Raw genomic sequence first — 27,246 nt, 5'->3', positions numbered from 1 at the left:
CATTAAAGAAAGATATTTTTTATATCCATCGTGAGTAAGACGGATGTCTTCACGTTGGAATACGTATGATATTTCTGGCGATAGCGCACAGAGAAAAATTAACCGTGGCTTTTAACGAACATAAGAGATTTTGTAGCAAAACGTATTTCATTCACTTTTGAAAAAGTTACGCGATAACTGGCGCCCAACGTGGCGCTCGATGTCGTGAAAATGGCGTCTATGTCGCCTTAAAGGCATTCTTGACTAACATCAACTCACCACGTCCAAGGTAAATAGCGCTCATGAACGTCACAGCGTGTGTTTAAAGCAAATGTGATTTGCATCGTCATAGTGGTGCTACTAACGCCACTCTTGTGCGACTGGCGCGAAATTTGAACAGACATCACTTTCAGGTGTAGAAACAGCCTACCATATGTTGTTTGTGTCGCAAACTGCTTCTTGGTGTTGCGATTTTTTGCCGTCAGTCTAATTTCAATTTGAAACAACCTTTTGATTTATTTGTCATCAATACGTTAAGCTTTCCTCTCAGTTTTGAAAGAAAAATTTGACATGACTTTGCTGACACGCCTTCCACTGCTGCGTGGTCAGCTTGCTGAATTTTTGGCTATATATGAATCCTTATTGGCAAGCAGCAAAAGTGAATGTTAAGGCTATCAGTTGTGTAGTGATTCCTTTCAGACACATGCAGCTCAGTGGTTTAGTTAAGTCATTTAAGCAGACAGATTAGAGCAGTGTTTTCCACTGTGCAGGTAAGAATGAACTGTAGGGTCAAGACGAACTTTTTGAGAAAGAATTAGGAAACAGTGATCATTTATATATATTTCGTATAACTCAGAAGTTGTATTTTCTAACAGCATGCACATTTAATATGCGACCGTTGAATTTTGTAGTGTCTGATTCTTGATTAGGACGTTATTCAGTATATCAGAGAAAGTTACTCTTTAATGTCAGTTATTAATCATTTAAAGATTGTCAAGGTCTATTTAATTAAATGTCATTATGCACTCTGAGACAAAAAACGATGCGTTATGAAGGAATTATCCGGATGAGTCGAATATCCGTAAATGTGGTGTACATGTGCAGACAAACGAATGATTACAATTTCAGAAAAATATTGACTATTTATCCAAGAGAAAGGGCTTCACAAATCGAGCAAGAGAATAAAACGTTGATTCACCTCTGGCCCTTATGCAAAAAGTTATTCTGCTTGTTATTGAGTGATAGAGTTTTGGATATCTTCCTGTGGGATGTCGTGCCAAATACGGCCCAGCTGGTGCTGTAGATAGCCAAAATCCCGAGCAGGTGGAGGACCCTGTCCATAATCCCCCAAAAGTTCTCAATTTGGGTGAGATCCGACGATCTTGCTGGACAAGGTAGGGTTTGGCAAACACGAAGACAAGAAGTAGAAACTCACGCCGTGTGCGGACGGGCATTATCTTTCTGAAATTTAAGGATGGCTTGCCAGGAACAGTAACAAAACGGCGGGTAGAATACTGTCGATGTACAGCTGTGATGTAATGGTGCAGCGGATGAGAACCATAGGGGGGGGGGGGGGCTTCTATGAAATGAAATGGCACCTCAGACTATCGCTCCTCGCTGTCGAGTCTTATGGCGCGACAGTCAGGCTGGTACTCTACCGCTGTCCAGGGCGTCTGCAGACACGTCTGCCCCGATCATCGGTGTGCAGTTCGAAGCGGGACTCATCGGTGAAGACAGTTCTACTCCAGTTAATGAGATTCCAGGCCGAGACGTTTCCACTCTTCGGTGAACGGGTGGGGTAGTAATTTACCGAGTATTGAGCGGAGCTAGAAAAATAATTAATAAGGGTGCAAATGAAGAGTTGCTCAACCCTTTCTCTTAGCAAACAGTGACGAACAGTGACATGCAAAGAAGCAAGATTGAGCTCTGTGAGAAGAATTATGAATTTTGCTTGCAATCTATCTAAATGAGATCCATTCTCGTGAAACCCCATTTGTACCTAATGCATCCCTAATTTGTTTTTTTTTTTTTCGATGACATAGACTAGGGGGTGGATGTAGTCCACATTGCGAATCAGCGCTTCGCAGTGTACATTTATATCTTATTTATTTACTTACTTCATTATACGTTCCGTGACACATTCACACAATATGCAGCGTAAACCAGAATTCCACCAACAATGTTTTAGAGATTATTCATGATTATCTTCTAAATGTTTTGGTACAAAGACTCCACGGTCTGCAGCGGTTCGTTATCGAGTAATAACGTAATTATGATTTATTTAGTTTGTTACCCCATTTATCTTCGTTTCTGTGCAAATACCGTCACAACAACGATAAAGACTATAATACATAGCCGGGCCGTTGTGGCCGAGCGGTTCTAGGCGCTGCAGGTTCGAATCCTGCCTCGAGCACGGGTGTGTGTGATGTTCTTAGGTTAGTTAGGTTTAAGTAGTTCTAAGTTCTAGGGGACTGATGACCTCAGAAGTTAAGTCCCATAGTGCTCAGAGCCATTTGAACCATTTATAATACATAATCAACAAACTGTACAACAGTAGTTATGTTGTGTATGACACTTTGACTTTTGCATTGGGGTTGCCTACACACAGTGACAGGTGAAGTGACGTCATCACTCTTAGCACTGACGTTATCAACTTTATCAATGGGAAGCAACGCCCCTTCCCCATCCCTCTCCAATCCCCCTTGTCTCCAACCAGTAACAGCGTAGTATCAAAAATGAAAGAGCCAATCAAAAAATCCAAGACTGTGGAACTAACCCAACTCTGTTAGTGAGGAATTCTGCAGGCAGTCACGCCAAAGTATCGGAAACGAAACCGCCAATAGTGGGAAATTTATAAGGTCCGTCCTCCCTGTATCTCTAACCAACCACAACGAATTATTTGACTTGTAAATAATAGATTTCAGCTATCAATCGCCCTTTTTAAATTTTATTGGTAGCTCTATATTTCAGCTAGAAACTATCCATTCTCAATGCACTATCATTTTTGATCAATGCATGTAATGCCTGTTGGTCGGGCTTCGTCAGTTCATGAACTGTGTACGAAACCCGACCAACAGGCATTACATGCATTGATCAAAAATGATAGGGCATTGAGAATGTCTAGTTTCTAGCTGAAATCTAGAGCGGCCAATAAAATTTAAAAAGGACGACTGATAGCTGAAATCTATTATTTACAAATCAATATAACAGTCACTGCGTGCAACAGTCTTCTAAATGGTAGGTAACCTGACAACTAATTATTGTACACGAAACAGCCAATCTTTGAGAACTAGCTCAAGTGTGCTTTATACCGCCCCACGCTGTTCCCCCCGCTCTCCTCTTTGTATCCAGTCACAACATAGTAATAAAATTGTCCGTAAAAATGATGCCAAATTGCATTATTTCTATGATATTTTAGTAAAACTGCGTAACACGCTCTGCATAATGTACCACAACCTCTCGTATTTTCCAACCCGTGCTTAGTATTTTCGCAGCCATTAAAATGAAACAGCTAATTACAGTGCAGCCGTATTTTGGCTGTGCCCAGAAGTATTCACAGGGCTTGAATTATTTATCTAAAAATTACCTCACGCACTTAAAAACTATCTCAATTGCGTAAAATGACAAAAATGATGTGAATTATGTTTCTATTACTGACTTCAAAATATCGTTGAAAGACTGGCTCAGCACATGCATTGTTTGTTTTTTTCTTTGTTGTTATTTCACCCCCCTGCGCCCCATATGGGAACAAGAAACCGATAGCGTAGATGTATACATTGAATTAAAAAATTTTTAAAGTTGAAAAATAAAATGGAAGTTTTGAGATATATGACAGATGAATGTTTGCGTTGTTAGTTAAAAACAGCAATAGAAAAGGTAAAATGAAACAATAAGTGAACATTTAAAACACTTAATACATGTAGCCAAAACACTGATATTTGAAAGCAGTACCTGACTGCAACTGGAAACTGCAAGGACCTGCCGTGGGACAGGGAGTCAGTTGTTGAAGGGAAAAAGGCTCGCTGGTGAAGTGGGTAGGAATATGGTGGTATAAGGATGGAGAACTGGTGCACAGCAGTGCTGGAGTAGGAGGGGCTAATGGGATGGAAGAGGGGTGGAGCAGAGGGGGTAATTGATGACACTAATAGTTAATGGGAAAAAGGGGTGGGGAAAGAAATGTAGAAGGGAAAAAAAGGGGGTAAGGAAATCTGGGGAGGGGTGGGAAGAAGTGGTGTGGACCTACAGCTGGTAGGATGGGTAAATGTCCAGATGGAGTTCATGATCTGGGAAGGAGAGATGGCTGAAGCTTCTCTGGGAGAGAATGTGGAGGGTGTGTACATGGAGTATTGTTGGGATATGTAGGTGAAGTGCTGTAGCATATGAGGATGGGAAAGTAGAAGGGAAAAGATAGGATGGTTGGCGTCGAGTTTGAGGATGGTGTAGATTGTTTGCAGGTATCCAGCGTTAGTGAGGAGAGGAGGATATTTGATGAGATGGTAAGGGGCCCTTGTGTGGGAAGGTAAATCTATGCAGGAAGCAAGGCAGAGCGCCTGGCATTCAAGGACCTGGAGGGCCTGTTAGAGCTTGGTGGAGCAGATATTCAAGAAACATTCACATAACACAGGATGGAACAGATCGAGGATATATAGGTGTGGAGGACTGTGGAGGGGTGCAGTCCCCAACTTCGGTCAGTTAGTTTTAGTTGTTTTGGTGTACTGTGGGCTTTCTGTTGGAAGTTTATTAGGTGAGGTTTCCACATTAGTTGCTGGTCAGTTCTTAGTCCAAGATATTGTGTTGTATTAGTTAGCTGGCTAGGACAGTCATAAATGGTAAGGCAGAAGCATGGAGTTGAAAGGTGTGAGTGATATGTCCAATAATTATTGCCCCAGTTTTGGAAGAGTTGGTCTTGAGGAGCCATTGGTTAGACCAGGAAGTAGCCTGATTGAGCTGGATCTGGAGGAATCATAGGGATTTCCGGAGCATCGGATACAGAGCGAGGAGTGTGGTGTCATCAGCATACTGAAGGAGGTGGACTGGTGGAGATGGTTTGGGCATGTTGGCCATGTAGAGGAGATAGAGGAGTGGAGAGACGACAGAGCCTTGCTGAACGTCTACAGTGGGATGGAAGGCGTGGAAGCTGGCATCGTTAATGGTGACAAAGGATTGAAGATGGGAAAGGAAGGATGCTATTACGTGGACATAATTAAGAGTAAGTGCTTAAGTCTGGAGTTTGAAAAGGAGACCGGAATGCCATACATGGTCGTAGCTTCTCTAGGTTGAGGGTGATAAAAATAGTGGATTTACAGGCCTGGAGTTGGTGGTAGAAGAGATGAGTGAGGTGCAGGATCTGGTCATCAGAAGAGAAGGTGGGTCGGGAGCCACACTGGTTAGTGGGAAGGAGGAGATTTGGTTCAGGTGTTGACAGATACATCAGGAGGACATGGATTCGAAGAACTTCTTGAATACTGCGGTGAGGCAGGTGGGGTGGTAGTAGGAGGTATCAGTAGAAGGTTTCTGTGGCTTAAGAAATGTAAGGTTTTGGATGTTTTCCACAGTTCAGGGTAGTAACCTATGGAGAGAATAGGGTTGCAAGGGTGACCAGAAAATATGGGGGGGGGGGGGGGAGAGGGGGATTCTTTAAGGTAGTGATAGGTGGTGCAGTTGTGACCAGGGGATGTGTTGTATTTGCTATGAGGAACCTGTTTTATATCATGTGCTGCGATTGGTGTATTTAATTTGCATCATGTTGTCCAAGTACTGGAAGCTGGGATTCAGGGGTGTGGCAGCAGTGTCAGTACGTTCATGTATGGTAGGGAAGAGGGAGTAATCAAAACGAGTGTGATAAGGGATGTAGAAGGTGCCAGAGAATTAGGATGCAAAGTGGTCAGCTTTACTCTGGTTGTCAGGTAAATAAAGGTTGTAGTGGGGATCGGGTAGTGAGGGATGAGGTGAGTGTCAGAAAGTCTGTGGAATGTTTTCCAGTATTTAGAAGAGTTAACTGGTAATGTAGCATTGAGTATGGTGCTTGTCTAGTGCCAGTATCAGTAGTTTTTGGCATTGAGCAAATTCCTAAGGTGTCGCTGCATTTGCGAGTGGCATGTGATTGTATCCCACTCTTAAGTCTGTAGTAAGGAGCTATATAAGCAATGGGATTCGTAGAGGAAGAGCACAGCTTGTGGTTGGAGACTGGGGTAATGAGGATATATGGCCTTAGTACAGATATGGGCGGAGGCAGCATCTGACAAGGTCTGTTGCAGGAAGGCTGTGGCACAGGATATATTGTTGGGTTGCTGGAAGGTTAGGAGTGGCTTCCCGTCTGGATATCTATGGATATCCAATAGGCTTTCCAGTTGGTGTGATAGTAATCATGCATGGGGATGAGGTTGTGTGTAGGAGATGGTTAGGCGAATTGGTAGGTGGTCACTTCCAATTGGATCAAGGACTTCTGTAGTGAGGCATCTAAGGAGTTTGGGAGATGCAAGAATGACATCTGGGGTAGTGTTTCTTTCAGGACAGGTGCACTGTGGGATGGGGACAATGTCACTTTGGATGGAGTCTGTACACTGACACCACTGTCAGAGTTTTGCAGGGGATCGACTACGGATATTGAGGTCAGTGGTAATCATATAGGTGGAAAAGGTACAGTCAATGCAGGTAATAAAATCACAAGGGATTGGTTTACTAAATCGGATGTACACTGAAGAGCCAAAGAAACTGGTAAACCTACCTAATATCACGTGGGGCCCCCACGAGTACACAGAATTGCCACAACACGATTTGGCATGGACTCGACTAATGTCTGAAGTAGTGCTGGAGAGAACTGACAGTATGAATCTTGCAAGGCTGTCCATAAATCTGTAATATCGCAAAGCACGTTGCAAGGCATCCCAGATATGCTCAATAATGTTCATATCTGGGGAGCTCGGTGGCTAGTGGAAGTGTTTAAACTCAGAAGAGTGTGCCTGAAGCCACTCTACACCAATTCTGGACGTGTAAGATGTCGCATTGTCCTACTGGAATTGCCCAAGTCTGTCGGAAAGCACAATCGATATGAATGGATCCAGGAGATCAGATGCTTATATACGTGGCACCTCTCAGAGTCATATCTAGACGTATCACTCCAACTGCACACGCCCCACACCATTACAAACCCTCCACCAGTTTGAAAAGTCCCTTGCAGATATGCAGGGTCGATGGATTCATGAGGTGTCTCCATACCGTACACGTCCATGCACTCAATGCAATTTGAAAGCCCATATTGATTATGTTTGTTGAATGATTAGCATGCTGACGCTTGACTGCCCAGCACTGAAATCAGCAGCAATTTGCGAAAGGGTTGCACTTCCGTCACATTGAACGATTCTCCTCAGTCGTCGTTGGTCACATTCTTGCAGGATCTTTTTCCTGCCGCGGCAATATCGGAGATTTGATGTTTTACCGGATTCCTGATATTCACGATACATTCGTGAAATGGTCATACGGGAAAATCCCTACTTCGTCGCTATCACAGAGATACTGTGTCCCATCGCTCGTGCGCCGACTATATCGCCACGTTCAAACTCACTTAAATCTTGATAACTTGCCATTGCAACTGCAGTAACCGATCTAACAACTACGCCAGACGCTTGGTCTTTTATAGGCGTTGTCATCTGCAACGCCGTGTTGTGCCTGTTTACATATCTCTGTATTTGAATACGCAAGCATATACTAGTTTCTTTGGCGTTTCAGTGTGTATAGTGCCATGGATAATAGGGTTTTGAAGAAGAGGTAAAAGATAAATTGTTAAGTGGGATTATTAAGCAGGGGCCTGTGCCCGAGCCATAATGTTTTTATGGTGGTCGATTGCAACTCCACCTCTGGACAGGGGAAGGGGCTCATCTGTACAGTGGATAATATACGGAGAAAATCTGACGGTGTGATATGGTTGGAGGAATGTTCCAATAAGGATGAAGCTATCGACACTGTGTTGGGACAGGGTACACGTGAAAAGGGTCTTGTTCATGGGTTGCGAGCGGATGTTCTATTTTACGATGCCATATTGGTGTCGCACGGTGATGGGAGCTTAGGGAGTGCGTTGTGTGGTTGAGGGGATGAATAGGTTGAAAAGAAGGTTTTGAAATGGGTGAAAACGAAGTGTACTTGGTTTCATGAGTCGGTGGCCTGAGTAACACAGGTGGAAAACAGAACAGGAGGGAAGAGAAATTTATTGTACGGTATGCAGTCGTTGGAAGGGGTAGATATTTTGGAGGAAACGCGAGGAATCTGATGGTGTGTTCGGCAGTGGGAGCTGGGCAGAATGAGTTATTGAAAGGGACAGGATGATCAATAGGATGGACAGGTACTGTTAATTCTGGTTTCACAGGTGATGGTTTACACTTGGTGGAGTAAGTAGGGTGGGCGGAATTGCAGGTGTTGCGTATGGGATGTGAAGTAATGTTGGGACATTGTTTAAGGAAGTGGAAGTCTTTACAGTGACGACAGATGGGGGCATTTTTACAATCGGGAGTGAGGCAGTCAATGTAAACAAATCATTTTTGGCAATGGTAAGACTGGGGGGGAGGGGGGGGGGAGGATTTAAGGGATTCGACTTTATGCCAGCAGTTGTAAATCAGGGCTCCCTCTTTGAGGAGGTGGTCGATGGAGGGTGCAGATATGCGAAGACTCACATGAGGCCAGTGGGGCCTGAGTCACTGTAGGTACAGCGAGCTGTATGGATGTCTAAAGCAGGATTGAAATTGAGTCCAGAAACCATTTACTATTTATGACTTCAGGGCCAACTTTTATCACCATGGCAGTGAAGGTGGAGCGATGGTGAGGAGGCTGGGGTTGTATGGATGTGGAGGTGGTGCTGATGGGAGTGAGGGGAGGTATGAGGGCCAAAATTTACACATGGATTTTTGAGGAGGAGGTCGGAGTGGACACTGGGATTTGTGAACTATGTGGGGGATGATATGAGTGATGGGAATTTGAGGTCAGGGTTAGAAGGAAAGCAGAAATAGCCAGGTGAAAAGCTGCATGGAAGGGGGGGGGGGGTGCAGTGTCCATGTATTCTGTAGGAACAGGAGCTGTTTGTGGCCTTTAAGTTGTTCTGTCTCTGTGCTAGGGTTTTTGGTGATTGTGGAGGATTCCAGGAAGGTTATTAACAGGAAATGGCTCAATATTGTAACAATATAGTCCTGAGGACCTGGTCTCGAACAATCCACAAAACTTTTTTTATATCTTTATAAGATACACAGATTCAAATTTACCCAACTTCAACACATAAATTTGGTATGTAGCGAAATCTGGAAAACTGCAAGCTATTAGAGAACAGTTAATTTGGCAGCTATTGAAGAATTTTTAAAACTGTTCTACTCAAACGTGATTATTATTTACTCCAAAGTACTCCTTCGAGAGTTCAAAGACGTATTTATGAAACGAGTTATGGTATAGAAAACATCCAGTGCAATTATCTGCAAATGGCCATTTTTTTCAGACAGCTGGACGAGTCAATTTCACCTAGTAATGAAGCATTATTATTTGTGTACGTTCCTTTCGTAAGGGGCCAAAAAATCCATGAAGAGCTGCTCTTCGTGAGAACAATGAAAACAGACTCTAAAGGTGAGTCAGTGTTAAACTTTTTGAAAGATTATTTCACGGAAGAAACGATGTGGTATATCAGCAATAGCAGATGGAGGATCTGTCAAGTCTGGGCGCTATCGTGGATTTGAAAGCGGTTTAAACAAAATGTATACCGGGTGTCCGCAATATATTGCGGCATCCTTCGACGTTTCGGTGCCAAAAATTTGAATGGTGGGTTGTATCAGTCTCTTCAATTTGTCATTAACACAGCGAACAAAATTCGAAGCAAGGAGCTGATTTCTAGATTATTTGCGCAGTTATGTGAAGAAAATGACGAGAACTTTGATCCATTACTCCGTCACACTGAAGTACGCTGACTGTCAAAACGCTTTATGTTTGAAAAGAATTTTCTCTCTTTTTGGAACTGATTTAGAATTTTTGGATCCAGTTTTAAAAGAAAATTTATTTAATTGAAAACCACACACTACTAATTTAACACATTAGTTTACAAAATTTGATGGAGGTAACTTGCAGTTACAAGGTGACAGTCTAAATTTGATAGAAATAAGTCCATCATTTCAACTTTTCTTGCCAGAATTAAAGTAATAAGCGAAACTTAAGACGTCGCGAATTTTTCCAGTTTGTCACTGTCGGGATGATGACATTTCAATCTAAGTCCTTCTCGTAGACTTTGAAAGTCTAAGTATGAGGGTGTTTCAATTACGAAAATACTCAGTAGATTATCAATCCATACAGTGATATTGGATGGACGGATTGCGGCGCGGCACGTTACTTTTTACCGCCCTGCCAATGTCCAGCAGAGTTCATTTGTCTAGCTAAAAGCTGTAGTGGAAAATACTAGACCACTACTGTCTATTGCAGGTCGCAACATACATAGAATTGTCCGGTAAACGGGATGTGGCTAATACTGAAATAAAAGTTTTAACTCGGCAATGTAAATTATCAGGTGTATTTTTACGATAAAGATCACAGTTAATACTGCCAAGTCCGTACTACGTGTCTACACAATGTAAAGTTCCCACGCACACCACAATCAAACACGTAGCCAGTTCATGGCATTTACACCCGTTACCGAAGTTAATGGAGTTCACTAGATCGCTTAGTTATGAAAATGCTCGCTCAAATGTTGTGCACTCTGCCCTACACGTAATACCTGTTCCAGTCATAGATCGCACAACACGCCACGCGGTTTTAATTAACAGTCAAAAGCAATAATTTTGATATTCCGTCCGAAATTCCGCACGACTTCCACTATACCGTTCACTTAAATACACTTATTACTACTTCGCGAACTCGTAATTAGCAATTTTCCGCGATTTTATAGTACTTTCGTAGCAGCTGCTTTCAATGACATGTTACTAGTTCGAACTCTCTGCCCCAATTGACCTAGATCACACCAAAGGCTTTGTTCCCACTTCCCAGCATAGATTGGCGCGAGCCTGCATTTTTCTGATTGGCTGACATCACAATCAGCAAACCAGGTTGCAGTATTATCCCGCGCTAACCTGCGCTTCACTTCAATGACCAATTATAGTAAAACATTTCTTTCTATGGCAATTGCTAAACAATTAAATTTAGAAAAGTATCAAATATAAAATTACTCCCTCCGAAATTACCGATTAATTTGTGTTCTACTCACGATTTATTAGTACCATAAACTGACTGCACATTTAATTATAGTAAATCCCCTGTATAGTTTAACTGGTACTTCGTGAATAAACAAAACAATTTTCATTTACTTCTGTTCTTCTTCACTCATACAACACTTACACTGCTAATTACTACACATATAAAACAATTATAATTATGCAAATACATTAAATATTAAACAAACATAACTTTACAACATTGTTTTGACTACGACTGCTAGCACTGTCCGTCAACTGCTGACCTCTTTCGCCTACTAGTACAACTACGTGCAGCTCTGTACCTTAGGTCCATGTAAGCTGGTGACATATGTCGATGACTCATGCCTATAACGATATCGTCCTAACAAGTGGCAGGAGCGATACGAAGGCGCTGCGCCTCAGGATGTCATATTACGAGAAGAACTGATCGGAGTAAGCAATAACAAAGAATTTGAGGTACAGTTCAGAAAGAGATATTAGCAATTATGCATTCAGAGACACATACGTCGTAGAGAGCGATTCCAAAGTGGATGAGAAAAATAAAATAAAAATAAGAAATGGAAGGTCTAGATTGGAAATTACTAAGCGAGAAAATTTAAGATTAAACGAAATAAACTGATGCCCAAAATTGAAAATTTGCTGATAAAGCGTCACACTCATCCCTCCCATTAAAACTGCTTACGTATTAATTTTTCTAGATTTGCATTTTGTGTTGTCTAAATTAATAAATGTATGAACCTTAAAATCTTTTTAAGGTTTTCACTCTACACTTAAACCTAGGGTAGTGATCAGCACTGTATCAGCTGTCAAAAACAAATTTGAAATTGATAAATTTGTAAACATTCGGTATGTGAAATGCAGGGAGTCTACTCAAAAGAAAAAAAAGTGCACGTTATCTACGAGACGATAAATTTGTATAGCTCTTCTGTAAACGGTACAGCGAAAATGACCATTAGAATAGGTAAATTATTAAAAATATCTGGTGTAAAATTTAAGCAGATATAAATAAAATCTCGCAGTACGTAAATCAACTAACCAGTTCAAATAGCGCCTGTATTTACTTTTAACTACATAGATGAAATGAAAATAAAAGTGCGCAAATCCTCGCTGCTACAGTAAACCACCAAACCAAGTGCACACTACATACAAGCTACAACAAAGCAATTGCCTCCTGTAACGAATAAGGCGGTTGATCCTTGGGCCGTTGCTAGGAAACAGTCCTGGACTTCCAGTGCCTCCTGACCGCCTCGTTCTCTTCATCGTCATCTCAAGGTAAGTTTGTCCCTCTACACAATGATTTTGCTGAACTCAGCTCGCTTGTGGACCCACACAATGGTCACTTTGAAGTCATTCAAATCATCCTCGAAATACAAAGTTGATAAACGTTTATTCCTATTGCAGCAGACAGGAAGCATGACAACTAATAAGGGGCACTAGAAGATAAGATTTTATAATTTACAACCCTGATATCACTTCCTCCGAACGCTGTAAGATATTCTCCAGCGTCTTGTCCCCTTATCCGTAACTGAAAATGCGGAACAGGTAAGATTACTACGTTTATGCTACCTCTTTATATCCTCTTAATATATGCAGTGCAAGGAACGATGCTCTCTCCGCACTTGCTATACCGGGTGACAGTGTCCTCTAATTTTAAAGCTCGTTTATTTTAAAATGAACTCTGGGAGAACTTTTTTTCCACACTACAGGACTTTTTGTCCAGAATGAAACCTAATTTGGAGGGCCTAAAAGGGTAAACAAAATATTTTTTAAAATACGAGCACCAAGAAGCAAATTCAGAGTACTTATTTTATAAAGAGTCGACGAGCGGCCAGTTTTCGCACCGCGAGACTTTCGTAAAGAAATATTCCTGAGACCACTGAATTGTTCACTAACGATACTTTTGGATGTCCGTAACAACATTGTGTAGCTAGATAAGATTTTGCGAGATGACTGCCGTATTCCTCAACTGATTGTCGTTCTTGAAACTGTTGACATTTAGGATTGCAGAGAGGACTAAGTAGTTAAACTTTACTACATAAAGTTTTGATAAGGAACCCATGCCCGGAAATATGGGAAATACAGAAGCGTCCGATCTTACCCGTCGGCTTTGACCCATGACGTCACAAATACCGCGGAAACGACCATAAACAACAATTCCAATATGGCGGATATAAAAACATCGAATACGTATTGTAAACACTGAAATACACAAGTTTCACAAAAAGCCTAATGACTGTAACGGGACAAGCGTGGGAAATTGGGGGTTTTTGGGTGGGGAGAAACTAAATATGTCGTTATGCGGTGGGGGGAGTCTGCAGTGCCCCCCCATCCCCCCACAGGCTTCATTAGTGTCAAATCAATATTTTCGAATCATAGGCGGCCGCTGCCGCGGCCGCATTCCAAAAAAAAAACTCCCAACCTAACCTCAAGTGGGCTACGCTACAGATCAATATGTTCATCAAATTGCTTCATATTACGTATACATGTTCTTTAAACAAGAGTACATCAAACCATGTATTAGGTTTTCCGCGCCGTAATGACGTCACACACCACAACACGCTTACGTCACGGGTCAAAGCCGACGAGTAAGATCGGACCTTTCTGTTGACCCGAAATATGTTGTTTGGATATAAAATAAGTTTGAATATAAGGTCAGTTACAAATTCACCGCTTCACGGTACTCGTACGAATTGATTCCAGTTGTAGGCTTTGAGCTATGACGTCATACCTAAGGCAAAGACGCTACATATAGGCAATCTATGAAAACAAACAACCGAATGTAGCATACGCTAAAATTATAACTATAATCACGCTGTTATTTACCTATCTACAAAAAATAAAGAATATTGGAACTGATAACTAGAATTAGATTAGATTATATTTACTCTCATTCCAATTGATCCGTAGTGACGAGGTCCTCCAGGATGTAGAACATGTCAGAAAAACAACAATACATGACACATATTTACAACTCAAACAAATAAGCTAATGTACCATTCCACAGGTCCAAAGTGGAATGATCGTCATTTTTTAATGTCCGCTATATGAAAGGATCATTTTACAAATACTGATGCACTGAATTTAAAATCAAAAAGAGTTTTTTTATTTATTTATAAGGTAATAAACGTTTAATACAACTACTATAAAACTTATTTACAATGAACACATTACTGCACTGAAATTGTGCAGAAATATATAGACACACACACAAATCAGTTGGTTCTACTGAGAAATTCATCAATGGAGTAGAAGGAGTTGGCCACCAATAAATCCTTTAGGCACCTCTTAAACTGAATTTCATTGATTATTAAGCTTTTTATGGCTGCTGGCAAGTTATTGAAAATGTGTGTTCCTGAATAATGCATACCTTTTAGTACAAGACTAAGTGACTTTAAATCCTTGTGAAGATTATTCTTATTTCTAGTATTGATTCCATGAATTGGTTTGAAAAAGTGATATATTTTAATGACAAATTTCATTAAGGCATAAATATCTTGGGAAGCAGTACTTAGTATCCCTAGTTCCCTAAACAGGCTTCTGCAGGATGCTCTTGAGTTCACACCACATATAACTTTTACTGCACGTTTTTGTGCCCACAAAACTTTAGCCTGGCTTAATGAATTACCCCAAAAACTAATCCCATATGATATTATGGAATGAAAGTAAGCATAGTATGCCAGCTTTTTCATTGTTATATCCCCTATGTCTGACACAATTCGCACTGCAAATAGAGATTTGTTAAGATGTTTCAGCAGTTCTGTGGTGTGCTCCTCCCAGTTGAATTTTTTATCAAGCTGTTGTCCCAAGAATTTAACACTGTCCACTTCTTCTATCTGCTTCTCATCGTCTGTTAGGCATATAGTCGTGGAACACCTCTTACAAGTTCTGAACTGTATGTAGTGTGTTTTTTCAAAGTTTTGTGGCAAAGAATGGGCTAGGAACCAGTGATTAATGTCCACAAATATTTTATTAGCTGATCTTTCTAAGACTACACTTGATTTGTTATTTATTGCATTGTTGGTATCATCGGCAAACAAAACGAACTTGGCATCTGGTAATGTTACTGACGAAAGGTCATTGATATACATAAAAAAAGTAAGGGCCCTAAAATGGAACCTTGTGGGACCACACATGTAATTATTTAATTATTTCCCAGTTGGATGATGCCTGACAGCTTGATACATGTCTTTTTCCTAATAACACCCTTTGTTTCCTGCCAGAGATATAAGATTTGAACCATTTTGCAGCATTTCCTGTTACACTATAATATTCTAATTTACTCAAAAGGATATTGTGAGTTACACAGTCAAATGCCTTTGACAGATCACAAAATATACCAGGTGCCTGCAATTTTTTGTCTAATGAATTAAGCACGTTTTCACTGTAGGTGTAGATAGCCTTCCCAATACCAGAACATTTTAGAAATCCGAACTGTGACGTTGGCAGTATTTTATTTGAGATAAGATGGTTATAAAGCTGAATGTAAATTACTTTTTCTAAAGTAACTTCAGCATATTTCAACTAGTCAGGAAATATTCCACTGATAAACGACTGGTTACACAGATAGCTTAACATGTTACTTAACTCAGAATCACATTCTTTGATTAACTTTGTTGATAGTTCATCACACCCACTAGATGTTTTTGATTTTAAAGATTTTATGATGGACATTATTTCTGCTGGGGTAGTGAGGGTCAAATTCATATTATGGAAGTTACTTGAAATGTCTGGTCTGAGGTATTCCATAGCAGCATCTACAGAACCTGACAACCCCATCTTTTCAGTAACAGTTATAAAATGTTTGTTAAGAAGTTTTGCAACTCTATACACATCTGTCACCATTGTATCATTTACTCTTAATGCTATTTGTCCCTCTTCATGTCTGGTTCTACCTGTCTCCTCCTTCACTATATCCCATATTGTCTTTATTTTGGTATCTGATATGACTATCTTTTCCTTGTGATATATTTGCTTTGATTTCCATATTACAGTCTTTAATATTTTGCAGTATTTCTTGTAATGTGCTATAGCATCAACATCGGAACTGTTTCGGATTGAGAGATACAGTTTTCTTTTTGTTTTACAAGATACCCCTATTCCTTGAGTAATCCATGGCTTCTTTGTAGACTTTGCTCTAAGCTTGGTAAGTTTTGGGGGAAAACAGTGTCCGAATAAGGTAAGCACTTTATTAGCGAAAGTGTTATATTTTTCATATTTTTCATTCATCCCATGAACATTGTAAACATCAGTCCAGTGAATGTCTCTGAGGAATGTCCTAATATAATCACTTTTTGTGTTATTGATTACCCTCTTGAGCTCAGATTTAAAAAATTTTATATCCTGTTCAGTATTAACATTTAACAGAAGGAACTGCGTGTCATGGTCTGAGAGGCCATTGACTATTGGTTTTGTAATATAACTTTGTTCATTGGACTTTTCTATAAAGATATTATCAGTGACTGTTTGTGAGCAATTGGCTATCCTAGTGGGGAACTTCACAGTGGGAATTAAGCTGAATGATAGTGTTACTAACTCAAATAAGTTTTTATTGGGAGATTCTTTAAGGAAATCTACATTGAAATCACCAGCAACCGCTACTTCTTTGTTTTTGGTTGTTAAATGGGCCAGTATGGCTTCAAGGTGGTTTACGAACAGATTAAAGTTACCTGCAGGTGCTCGATATACAGTTAATATTATGAAGGATTTTTTGTGAAATTCTGCTTCTGTTGCACATGCGTCCATATGCTGTTCCAGGCAAAATTTATGAATGTCTATGTTCTTAAATTTATGATAGTTCCTGATGAATAAACCTATGTAGATAGATCCCAGTTATAGATTCCAACCGCTCCATGATGTAATATGTAAATTATTTTTGCAGTTGTATGCACTGAAACGTAATACGATTTCTAAATTTCTAATTGCTGGCTAAAACTACTGTAGTGTATAACAAAAATTGGAATCGGTAACTACAACTGACCTTCTGTATAGGTCAATTCTAGTTACCGATTCCAATATTAGTAACTTTTTTTGAATAGTTCAAAGAGCAATTACAAATACAGAAATCTTATTAGCCTACATTTTAGTGCACACACGTGCTGAGAAAACGATCTAATTAATGAATCATCGAATGGTTGGAATCGGTAACTGGAATTTACCTATACAGGATGAAGCGAAATTCACGTAATCGGGCTTCGCAGCGCGACTCCTCACATGCTAGCAATAAAAGAATGTCGCTCACAAAATATCGTCTGGCAAGTACATGCGGCAGAAAAAGGACATTAAAGAGTGGCAATCTGGCAACACTGTAACCATATGTGTGGTATCTACCTCTGTCAGCTGAATTTTGCCGTGCTATACAGTTGGTGCAGATGATAGAGTTTTGTGTTAGGGTGCAGGAGGTCGATGGTTCGATCCTTGGGTGAGACATATGTTTTTTATTGAGTAAGTGTAGTCGAGATGGTACGGAATCTGGTGTCTTAATCGTTAACAGCGACTACAGCGGGTCATCCAGAAAACATTTGCACTCAAATACTACAATCGTAGAAATGGAAGACTGGTTAGCATTGAAAGAAGCCCTTTCCACGTCGTGGGCTTGAATTTATTCGCACTACTTCATTTGCTAGATGCGAAACCTGTTTTCTTTGTACACTCCTCCAATGGTCCCATAGATTAGTTTGACTGAACGAGATTATTCTTGACTGAACGAGGTCCATTACATTTCGTTATGGCCTTACATTACCAATAGGACTAGCCACGTGCTTGCGAACAATGTCCAAACTTGGTTACTATTTGTAATTGTTGTCATTATAATCCCACTAATTATGCCTTTCAACATTGAGTCTGGTAACCGCATGCTGTTGAGTATATAGCTCAATGCTTTATTATTATTATTATTATATCGATGCGATTGTGGAAACATCACATCTGTTACCGCTAGGGAAACAGCGTAATTCGAAACCGAACATTTCACAATTAGTGGTGTAGGTATGAATGTAGCTGTGTAGGTATGAATCACGCAGAACAATATCTGTCAGAGGGGTAAAACGCATTAGGTGGAACAGCGTGCAGGACTGACAGCGTGTTTGTACTGTATGTGCTGTCCACCAGACAGGGACTAGTTACGAATGGAGTAACGCGCCTGTGACAGAGTCTAATGTACATGCGCACAGGTATCGAATTTTATCATTGCAAGCCTCTGAACAGTGTGGCAGACGTAAGGCGTACACAAACGATGAATATGTGGATATACTTCTTGTCCTTGGTGCATCTGACAACAGGGCTGGTGCTACCGCTGATGAATATGCTGCTACATGGCCTCATCGGTGCCATTCAGATAAAAATGTGTTTCATCATCTGGAGCTGTGTCTTCAGGAGTCAGGTTTTCTCCTTCCACCATCGCGTGACAGAGGTCGTCCATGGACTCGCCATACCCCAGCTACTGAGGAAGCTGTTCTGGAGGTCATACACCAAGAACCTCAGTGAAGTACACGTTCGTGGCAAGGCAGCTGCATGTCTCGCAATGCACGGTCGTCAACGTGCTGCACGAACATGGGCTGCATCACTAAGATTATGCTTCACGCAACACCTGCATCCTGCAGATCTCCATCAGCGGCTGCAGTTCTGTGAATGGTTCCAACAACAGGAAGCCAACGATGACTTCGCGAACACTGTAATATGGTCAGAAGAAGCAGCTTTCACTCATGAGGGTGTCTTCACTATGCACAATGCTCACCACTGATGTGAGGTTAACCCACACGTCATCCGCAACTGTGGATATCAAGTTCGCTTTGGTATCAAAGTCTGGGCCGGAATATTCGGTGACAGGTGTTTGGGCCCCTACATGTTGCCTAACCGGTTGACTGCTTGAAGGTATCATGCAGTCCTCTCAAACTATCTGCCTGATGCACTGGAAGATGTTCCACTACATGTTCGGCAGAGGATAAGGTCCCAACACGATGTTGCACCTCCACACTCTGGAATTACTGAGCTACAGTATTTGGACAGAACATTTCCAGGGAAATAGCTTGGATGTGGAGGTCTAGTTCCATGGCCACCGCGTCCACCTGACCTAAATCCCCTGGGTTTCCTCCCGTGGGTACAACCGAAGGAACACGTGTACTCTACTCCACTGACGAATGTGGAAGAATTGGTAGCGTGTGTTCATGCCGCTCTTGTTACTGTGGACGCAGCTTTGCTGCGAAAGGTCTGGAGATGTATGATCTGGTGGGATGCGCAATATATGGACGTGCATGGAGATCGCTTTGAGCATCTGTTGTTCTGAGGACAACGTATTCTGTTGTGAAGGTCATGGACATTATTATTGCCACTGGCTGCTATGTGCGACATCTGAGCGCTCATATTACGTGTAGTATAACTGACAAATAGGTTTTGTGTTATTGTACTGTGCTATCATTTTTGCATCTCGAAACTGATATTGTTTTTGTAGTTATTCTGTCCTATGACAGGTCATTTGTTTCAACTGTCTATTTCTTATTTGTCTAACCACGCATTTGTTATGTTCAGTGTTACAAAATGTTGTAAAAATAGGATACATGTGACCTAAGGAACGGCGTATATTACAGTATGAAATATCAGAAAGAAATTAGCAAATAAAAAAAAATGCGCGTCAACCCCAGATCGAACCCTCGACCTCCTGCGTGCTAACCCAAAACTCTTTACACGGCATAAACTGTTCAGCACGACTAAGATGTGCTGACAAAGATAGTTACCATAGATGGGATTACAGCGTTGTCAGATTGCAACTCTTTAACGTCCTTTTTCTGCCCGATGCACTCGCCGGCCGAAAGTTTGTGACAGACATTTTTTTTTATCGCTGGCATGTGAGGAGACGCGCTGCGAAGCCCTAGTGCCCGAATTTCTCTTCACCTTGTATAAGAGGTTATTTCTAGTTACCTGTTCCAACTTTTCGATGGTTCATAATTTTGGACATTTTTTCAGTAAATCTGTGGACTACGTTTTTGTAGGATTTCTAGATTTCTTGTTGATCTCAGACTACCATGAAAAGTTAATAAATATCGTAGGTACAGCTCCCAATTTTTGCTCTTTTTCATAGTAATGAAGATAGTAATACCATATGTCGAAATCCTGTAACACTTCAGAGCACATTCTTGTTGTTAAAACGATCTAAATAACGAACCGTGGAATGGTTGGAATAGGTAACTATAATTAATCTATATAAGACAGTTCCAGTTACCGATTCCCGCATTTGTTGGATACTAATTTTTGCCAATTTTAGTTACTTGTGTATTCGTCCCGTTAGATTCAACACTTAGTCTTTTCACTCTGCAGCGGAGTGTGCGCTGATATGAAAGTTCCTGGCAGATTTAAACTGTGTGCTGGACCGAGACTCGAACTCGGGACCTGCAGAGTGAAAATCTTATTCTGGAAACATCCCCTAGGCTGTGGCTAAGCCATGTGTCCTCAATATCCTTTCTTTCAGGAGTGCTAGTTCTGCAAGGTTCGCAGGAGAGCTTCTGCAAAGTTTGGAAGGTAGGAGACGAGGTACTGGCAGAAGTAAAGCTGTGAGGACGGGGCGTGCGTCGTGTTTGGGTAGCTCAAATGGTAGAGCACTTGCCTCTGAAAGGCAAAGGTCCCGAGTTTCTACATCCCGCAATCCCTAATTCAACACACTCGACAGGCTGAAATCTGGCCTGTTGCTTTCTCAGATCATGAGGCTTACTTCTGTAATGTTGTTCTCACAAGACAGGCATTATGGCACGGACGTGGTTTATGGAAACAGAACACGGCACTTCTTAATTCACCTGACTGTCGACTTCTAATAGAAGACACTTGGATCACATGTAACAGACGCCGACCCACGTATCCGTCTACCATATCCTGGTGGATCCAGTGTGCAAAACCTGCTCTTCGAAAAACTTTAATCCGATATGGCGAAGATGTTGTCGCCTGGAGGAAGAGCACTATGGACTTTTACTACAGGATCTTACGAGAATGCTCCACGATGCCAGCCTCCCCTGAGCGCCATACAAGGATGAACCATGCTAAGGCCCAAATCTCCAATCTCATGCGAAGGCATTTGGAAGGAGCGATAGTACGATCTCGTACTGCTGATCGCATGCCTCATGAACATCCGTCGATGTACCATATCATCCAAGAACGCCAAAATCGACGCCGAAAATTGAGTCACGTCCTAACAGACCAAGAAAGGCGTCGCTACGTAACCCAATCTGCAATACGAGTAGGGAATGTGCTTCACGCTCACTACCAGCAGCTCTAAGCCGCAATTCCACATTACCCAGAGTTGATCGAGGAAGTCTCACAGCTCAACTTCGGTGGTATCCCAGGAGATGCGGCGATTGACTTGATGTCAGAGGTGACTGATGATGAAGTCCGCGATGCGATCCGGGCAGGAACCATCAATCGCTCCCCAGGACCCGACGGTCTTCCCCTCGAATTTTATCGCACCTTCCGTGATTTGTTAGAGTCCACCTTCACCTCCATCTGTCGGGAACTGATGTCTCCGGAAGTACCTGTGCCGGACGCTTTCATGGAAGGAATTATTATTCCTATACATAAATCGCATGGTGGCAACAATATCAGTGATTATCGGCTCCTAACCCTCCTTAACAGTGATATGAAACTCTTCACTCGCCTTTTGGCGGCACGACTTAAAAACGTTGCCCGATATGTTGTGTCGCCAGACCAAGCATCTTTGGGAGGGATATGATCGCCGTTACCCAGGCACAACGCCTCTCTGGGGCACTTGCGTCTTTGGACTTTAGTCAAGCTTTTGATAGGGTTGACCATTCGTTCCTGACGGCCGTTCTCCACCATATGGGTTTCCCAGTCGCCGTTATCACGGTAGTGATGCGCCTTCTGCGGGTTGCCTCAGCCAGGATTATATACAATGGCAGATTCACTCCTCCAATAAAAATAGGTCGATACGTACGTCAAGGTTGCCCTCCATCAGCGATTTTGTACGCCTTTTCCTTGGAATCCGTGCTATGTGGACTAAGACAACGTTTGGTAGGGTTGTCCATAGATCGCTACCGATTCTATTGCACGGCCTATGCTGACGATGTAGTCATCTGTTTACGTAATGCCGACGAGGTTCGAGCTGTTTTGACGTGGGTAGCGACTTATGGTGAGGCATCGGGTAGCTCTTTAAACGTACGTAAGTCACAAGTTATGTTCATTGGCACGGGACTTCCCGTGGAGTGCGTTACACCTCTCACCACCGTTGATACTATTCGCTGTTTGGGAATAGATTTTTCATCTGATCTCCGGCGTTCAGCCACCATCAACTGCCGACGCCTCCTATTAATGATCAGAGCAGGTCTTATGGACCATCGCCTTCGATCCCTAGATATTCTCCAACGAGCGCGATATGTCAATATATATATCGCATCCCGAGTTCCTCATGTAGCACAAGTTCTACCTTTCCCGCTTACTGTGGCACGTCGCATGTTGGCAGCGATGGCATCTTTCGTCAGCTCTGGGATGTTGTTCAAAGTTAACTATGCAACCCTTACTCTTCCCCATGAACGAGGTGGGATAGGTCTGTTTCATGTGCCGGATAGAGCTCGCGCCCTGTTTGTCAGCTCCCAGATGACGGTATGGACACGTTGCCCAACGAGCCTCACTGGTCTCCTCCTGTCGGCATATTCGCCGGTCTCACTGTCAGCCCCAGTGATGATCTCAGATGTTCCGGCCCAGTTCCATTATATACGATACTTCTTTCTTGAACTCAGTTATCTACGCCTCACCTTACCAAGACAGCTTTTACTCAAGACAAAGGCAGTATACAATGTCCTCCAATTAGGTCGTCCACCTAACCCGATTGAACAAAAGTTCCCCCAGGTTGACTGGCGTCATGTATGGCGCGCGGTGTTCGCCTGTTACCTTGACACGAATGTTCAATCTGTCTGGTACATAACTGTCAATGGTAAGCAAATCAACCAATTTCGCCTTCATCGTATCCACCTCGCCCAATCACCTCTATGTTCCACGTGTGAAGTGCCAGACAATGATGGACATAGGTTTGTTTGCGGACCGGTGGCAGAGGTTTGGCACTTGGTTCCACGTATTGCGGATTTTCTAACGCGGGACATTCCGGATCGGATTACTCCCCTTTCATTATTATTTCCGGAACGTAACTATTTTCCTCGGACAAAGACCAATGCTGTGAATTGGATTCGCGGACATGCCATTCACTACCTATTTGGACAAACTGTAGACTCTATACTCGATTTTTGGACATACCTCAAAGACCGTTATTATGTCGTTGTCCGTCACCCAAAATACAGACAATTTTTCTCGAACTTCCTTGGGAGTGCTTTCCACGACCCGCCTCGCAGCTGGAATGTGTTAAGCCAAGAGAGAAGAAGGTTTCCTGTTTGAACAAATGAACATTTCTGAACAATTCAACGGAACACATCAATTTCGAGAAGACGTGACTCAACATATTACCAGCGTGGCGCAGAAGGCCTCTGATCAATTACACAACAAAACTTAACAAAAAATAAATAAAAAAACGATAAAAATAAAAATAAAATTCAGAAAAAGGAAGATTGTGTTTTGTTTGTAAGGATAGCCCTAACCTTGATTTCCCATATTTCCCCGGGTATATAGGCACCTCTCTGGAGCAGGTTTAGTCAGGAGCCAACGCCTGAAGTGGACCAGACTTTTTTTGTTATAGGATGAAACGAGGCGGTGGCACTTAGGTTTTTTATTTAGTTCCATTTTATAAAGGGGCTTTCTAAAAAAATGGTAAGGAAAAAATTTAAAAAAAAAACAAAAAACAAAAAAAACAAGAAAAGAAAAAAAGAAAAAAGTTCGAGTCTCGGTCCCGCACACAGTTTTAATCTGCCAGGAAGTTTTATATCAGCGCACACTCCGCTGTAGAGTGAAAATCTCATTCTGGATACATTAATAACTGGCTCCTTCTACCGACCCCCGACTCAGAAGACACGGTTGGTAATCCAAAACAAGTGGAGTATAATAAATAAGCGATTCTGTAATTGTGCAGTGCAGTGAACAGTCCTACAATGCATGGCCTCACAGTGCGTGACGTGCAGTTACCACGCACAAAACTAATAGAATAAGAATTCTACATAAAACTACAAACAGAATTTTGAAAGAATACATGTGCAAAATCCTTTCCTTAAAATGCCCTCTAAATTTACGTGTGCAAACTGACTAAATAAAATTCCTAACATTAAATTATACAGCCACAAACGCAACACTGTACTGTAAGAATACGACTGTCTGACCAAGGAAAGAAAACTGGACTAAACTTTACTGGACTAGCCCTTAAGATGCTTTTGAAATGCAACACATGACTGTGAATGATTTTATTGTTTCCTCACTGATGTTAAATTGGGTCTAACAAATTTTCATGGGTTACCTGTGGCACTTGCCCGATACTGCTCTAAAATGATGAAAATAAGAAAAAAATTGCAGCGCTGCTGCGAACCAGCTAAAGAAGAGAAAGGTTTGTGCAAGCGAAATGCAACAACTTGCAAGCTATGCTAAGCATACCACGCTTTCTTTTGGATAACAGTGTTCTGCTCAGTGCAATGTGGCTACACACATTTACAAAATAAATAAATAAATAAAATAAAATAATTTCTTTAGGAGACAGTGGTATAAACTTGATTTATTAAATTATTGAAAACAAGACCAGCAGTTAAAACTATATTGTGAACGTCATACCTTAATAATTAGGTGAAAGGGTACAGTACCGCCCGACATTGAAAATAGGTACAACATACTTCATTATTTTTGTCAGAACAACACATTTTTTTTTGTAAAATAACTCAGTTTCAATTAATACAGCGAAGCCGGATACCAGTGTGGGAAAGAATGACAATTTATTTATTTAATTGATCACATGTGCACTCCCACAAAGTAAATCCCTACATCCAGTTTGGTGAGATCTGTGAAATGAATGAATGTATGGTCGTCTGCTAACCGCAGATAGTGAATGTGAATATATGATCATCTTTGAGACGATCCTTTGGTGGGACCAAAGTGATGAAATTTACCTGAGCTTTGAGCGCCTGGAATGTGGCTGACCAATACGGTAGCAAGGTGCTCCCCCACTTCAGCAGAGGTGCGAGAGGACCTGAAGAACGGCCATGTTTCAGCACTCTGCCGCTGGATCTTGTGCTGTTAAGACCTGTCTTAGTTGTGCTCCATAAAGAGAAAAGAGTGGAGACATGGTATGCATGTGGAATATTTAAGAGTAGTTTGAAATAACAATTTCTCTATTTCAGGAACTTTTGTGGGGAGAATTAAATGTCAGGCAGGTAATATTAATGGGATCGTAGTAATCTTCGGAAGTGACCAACGGTCACAATGAAACCACGTGTAGCAATAAGTTGAAATACTTCCGTGTGCTTAAGTTAAGCTGAATTACTAGTGTGTGTACAATAAGTTGAAATATTTAAGAAATAGCGTGTGTACCATAAGTTGAAATATTTAAGAAATGGCGTGTGCAGGACTTGAAATTAGAGACGAGTACTTACACGTGGTGAGTACTGTGTGAGTCTCAATCTGTGTATGAGACAAAGGATAAAGAGAAGTACTCGTCCATGGTATCAGTTGAGGACTCGCGTGTGTGATGAATATGTTCTTAATATTACTTTGCGTGATATGATTCCGTGTGACGCTAGATTCAAACTCTGAGAGAGAAGCAAGGTGAGTCGGCCGTCTATCTAGCAACGCCACTTGGCTTGCATTGCACAGGAAGACGTGCATATATCTCCAGAGTTCATAGTAGGAAAGTAGAATTACAAGGTGGGGCAGTGTCGTGTGAAACTGGGATAAATACTAATTGAAGTGGGAAAGCTGAAAGTGATAGTGTTGTGACTATTTATTGTATTGTATTCCATGTTGTAGTGTGATGTATGTCATGTAATTTGGGTATGTGTGGTTTGCATGGGAGAGTAGCAAGGTAGTTTCAAAAGATTAGTGAGTTATGCTTGTTCCTTCTGTACCGCTCGATCTGAAGGAAAGTTTCGTGATGATGATTGTGAGAGTCGAAGTGTGAGATATAATAAAAGATCCACCATCCTATCCAGAAAGTGCACTGTAGCGTTAAATAATTACGAGACCATAAGGTAGAAAATCACCAATGTAAAGCCATGCCCACTGGGCGGAATTTCTCATGTGTTATTGTTGTAGGTTATAGAATTTGTGTGTTTAGGTTAGAGAATTTATCGGAATAAATAAGATAGTGAAAAGAAAAAGATTGGTGGATTTTTCCTTCGAATTGTATGTTGTCATGATGTCCCGAATTTATAATGTGTGCGCCATTCATATTCAGTGCGGTGGCCACGTGTTGATAAAAGCCGTTAAATAAAAGACAAAAAGAAAATGTGGTATTGCCAGTGCGTAGTGAACAGTCAGAGTTCTGTAAATTACTGATAGTCAGATGTGCGTTTCCGTTGCGTATTATTCATATAGGAGGATAACTTGTAACTTAATTGTGAGTACTAGAGTTCATGTTACTCGATAAATAAGAATGAATCCACTCGCTTGGCAGACCACTCATCTTGCAGGCCTGACTGCTTGATGCCACAGTATGAGCAAGGTATGTGGGTGCCTCTCAACAAGACCAGCAGTTAAAACTATATTGTGAACGTCATACCTTAATAATTACAATCATCTTTAGAAGAATCACTTCCTATGAAAATATGACTCTGCTATGAAATTAATTAACAGACTGGTAAAGGTGTGGTAAATCTCCAACTCTGAGTGCAAGCTATTTGAGCAGATAACTTTATTTAATCACGTCTGGACAATCGAAGTAACTGACTCGAACAAACGAAGAAAACTCTTGGTAAGAACTTTGCCCTTTTCAGACACATCATAAATTACGCACAAACAATCAATGCAGCGGCAACATTACCTGAAAATCTTCACACTTCTCAACTCAGACTATACCAAATCATATTTCTGAAATTCAACATGCTCTGCGTTTGCATCTCTGTGCTCTGCTACCTATTTTCAGACCTGTCACTAGCGTTACTCTGTCACATACTTCTCACTCAATAGTACTGCCAAAGACAAT

The sequence above is a fragment of the Schistocerca nitens genome, chromosome 2 (genome assembly GCF_023898315.1).
Source record: "Schistocerca nitens isolate TAMUIC-IGC-003100 chromosome 2, iqSchNite1.1, whole genome shotgun sequence".
In the NCBI taxonomy this organism is placed as follows: Eukaryota; Metazoa; Arthropoda; class Insecta; order Orthoptera; family Acrididae; genus Schistocerca; species Schistocerca nitens.
The sequence above is the reverse complement of the archived record's forward strand: the minus strand, read 5'-3'. Positions refer to the sequence as shown.